At 41.6% G+C, this 3,284-nt stretch overlaps 1 protein-coding gene across 5 annotated transcripts in view; it reads right to left on the bottom strand.

Moving 5' to 3' along the window:
* casz1 (castor zinc finger 1) overlaps positions 1-3,284 on the bottom strand; it is a 179,863-nt gene that overhangs the window by 66,342 nt on the left and 110,237 nt on the right. Inside the window, exon 1 of one of the 5 annotated variants that reach the window (XM_014015779.1) lies at positions 3,063-3,115. The exons of the other annotated variants lie outside the window; for them this stretch is intronic. The gene's annotated coding sequence lies outside the window, so the exon portion shown is untranslated. Of the gene's footprint in view, positions 1-3,062; positions 3,116-3,284 lie in introns of those variants that run through there. 5 annotated transcript variants of the gene reach the window in all.

Genomic DNA, 3,284 nt, shown 5'->3' with positions numbered 1-3,284 from the left:
GGGCAGGGGTGGGGGGGAGCGCCAATATTGTCCAAACAATAAGAGGTTATTTTACTCTGTAGATCAGGCGGAGCCGTTATGGACATGACACGTTGGGCACAGAGTAGACGAGATAAAGCTTTTAACATGTCTCTGCTCCTTTTTTTATTGTCAGTTAGCGATTGCGTATCTGAACAATTAAAAGTTTGCCCAAGATATCTATCAACTTTGCTCTCATTTTTATTATTTCTCCTGCGCTTTAGAGGGAAGATAATTTACACTACTGGCAATGCAACGTGTCAATAACATCCAAGGAACACCGTGACATTTAGAAGCCCTGGTGAGAAAATGTTTTGCAGTTCTCCCAAGTTGAATTGTGTTTTTAGCTTTTGTCACTTGAAAAAATAAAAATAAAAAATAAAAAGCTTAGCAAACAAAGAAGGAAAAATATAATCATTGGAGATTAGAGAGTTTACCGCTTTCTAACAGTGATCTACGCACAAATTGAGAGAGTCCAGCTTCATGCCAAATATAGAAAATTCCAGCACAATAGGGAGAACAGGTGCTGAGGGCCCATAGAAAGTGACGACGTCGAGGAGCCGGGTGTCTGCTGAATGCCAAATAAGGCAGTGAGACACGTTGCACCGAGGCACAAACAATCGACTGCTCTGTGATTTTCTGACTCTGATAAGTGTCACAGATTCTGCCACAAACTGTTACGTTGGGGCGCTCTTCCCGAGCAATTTCTCAGCGGAATAATAACCGAACAAGAGAAAACAAGCAACAAATTTTATGCATTACTCATTTCTCCACTCCTTCCTAAAGTATGTCCAATTGCCAGCGCGTCTTTGGCACTCCTAAAATATGCACAAAAACCTCTCCATCTAACCCCGTCATCGTTTAAATTGTCTGGTTTAACATGTTTCCGGGCATTTTGCTGTGCCAACACCTGTCCTCCGCCCTTTGCAAAGCAAACAAATTGTTGTTTTTATTTACTTGTATATAATTGTTGTTGCCAGGAGTGACTCCGGTGTGACTGAGGTTGGAGAGAGAGAACTGCTGGCACAGAGCAAGTCTTGAGAGTGGGGTGGTGGGGAGGGGTGGGGGTAAGGATTGTGAGTCAACCTGCGCTCACGCACACATACACACACACACAAACACACACAAACGCAGTGTACGCACTCTGGCATCAGACCACTCGCGTGTCGCGAGGAGCTCTTTCCTCTCCTCGCTGGCAGGCAGGAGCCCGGAGGAACAAACTCCCAGTCGGAGGCGCGGGGTGAAATCCTCTAAAGGGCATACAGACCGGACGGCAAAAAGGCTAAGCCGGGGCTCTGGAACTGCCAACTGTTCTGCTAACAGCCTCCTAACAGGTGTGGGCTCTAGAACCATGTAATCCTATCGAGTTACAGAGTTTGAAAAAAAAAGAAGAAGAATGAAAGAAAGAAATCCAGCAAACTGAACGCTTTTGACCCCCTTCCAACCCCCCTCTTTCTGTTGTGACAGAAATGAACAGCTGGGCTTCAGATTTATCATGTACAGACAGTAATTATTGCTGGTGCTGCCTGCTACCGACCCAAGTGAATAGAATGTCACATGAAAAAAAGAAAGACAAACGCGCGCACGAACACACACACACACACACACACACACACACACACACACACACACACACACACACACACAAATGGCAGAAAGGGGCGCTGAAGTTGAGACGTGCTGGGTTGAAAACTGTGTCACAAAAGGCAGAGTGGGGCAAAGACATCACAACGCTCCTGTTTGCAGTCAATTACGGTTGAGAACACAATAGGTGTATCGGCTCTGTAACTTGTCAGTGCAAATATTTTGTCACACAAAGTTTCTCATGTTTCCCTTAGATTTATTTCTTTTTCTTGTTAAAAAAAATACGAATAAAAAATTTAAAAAAACAGCTGTCATACCATACTCTGAATTTCTGTTAGTATAAAGGTGACAGAAAACTGAAACCGAGAAATTATTATACAGTTTTTTTAAAGTGTTTCAACACCCGCTTTTATCTGTGTTTTATTTTCAGTTTTTAACATTCATTTATGATTAACTAAACTTTTTAATTATTGCTAAAATATATATATATATATATAAAATGGGAAAAGCTGCTGATATGGAGTAACACAAAATGTCTCTGTCCCTATCTGAAATCAGTCTGACCTCACCTGATGTATATGTACCAGAGATAAGAGGGTCAGGAGATAAACAGTTCAGTTATTACCCATGTCAATCACTGTCAATGAGTAGTTAACCCGCGGCTTCCTTTCCGATATGTTCAGCCAAGTGTTTTGTTGTGTCTCGGCCCACTAACCTACGCAGGGGCCTTTTTCACACCTTAAAGACCCTCTGCCACATTTAAAAGGATTAGACACCACATTTTGTGCTGGCTTAATGTCTCTTTCAGCCGGCCTAATAAGTGCGCTTCGATAAGCGAAGCATGCAAATTCATTCATGGCCAGTTGAGACCACGCTTTCAGGCAAACGTATTAAAGTCTTCCACTCTGCTAATTATCTCTTCATTTTCTCTTTTTTCCCCTCTTATATAGCATATCAACAACCACAGATTATTCTTCTTCCTGATTTTGCATGAAATTATAATTTCATATGTGAGATTAGGAATTGGCAGTTTGGGGGGGGGGGGGTTAAAAAGAAAAAGTTATGGGAAGCTTCTCGCTTGCCTATACATGCGACATGACAAAATAAAGTATTAAAGAAATTATATTTATCAAAATAAACATGAAGATGTAATATTACGTGTTGCAAATTTTTATTTCACACTTTAAATTTGCCTTTTTTCTTTTCTTTTTTTCCTTTGAATTATCCACAATAACAATAGGGGAAAAATTTATTTATTTTTTTTTTTTTTAGAAAATAAAGTCATCGATGACCAGAGGTGCGACCTGTTTATCATTCTCGAATATTTCCTCACCAAGTATTAATTAGGCCATTACTCCAGATTGGTGACGGGAGCTTTGAGGTTTTAATTAGGTGCTGGCCACTGCATGAGTGCACAGGAGTGAAGAAAAAAARGGGGGGGGGGGGTTGATGCCACTTGCCTCGCTCCTGGCCCGTATCAAGTAGCCATGAACACTTTGGCTTCTGCGGCAAGACGCATGGCAGCCCACGTGCATCTGTAGTTTATTTGATCATTTGATCTCTGATGTTTCCTCTTCCTGACGGTCACACACAGAAATAAAAAAGACAAAAAAAAGGGCCAGTTGGTGCGACTTTGGGCATTAAAAGATGGGGTTTAAGGTAATTACAGTGTGTGTGGGGGG

Source organism: Austrofundulus limnaeus, unplaced genomic scaffold (assembly GCF_001266775.1).
Source record: "Austrofundulus limnaeus strain Quisiro unplaced genomic scaffold, Austrofundulus_limnaeus-1.0 Scaffold134, whole genome shotgun sequence".
NCBI classification, from domain to species: Eukaryota; Metazoa; Chordata; class Actinopteri; order Cyprinodontiformes; family Rivulidae; genus Austrofundulus; species Austrofundulus limnaeus.
The sequence above is the reverse complement of the archived record's forward strand: the minus strand, read 5'-3'. Positions and strand labels throughout refer to the sequence as shown.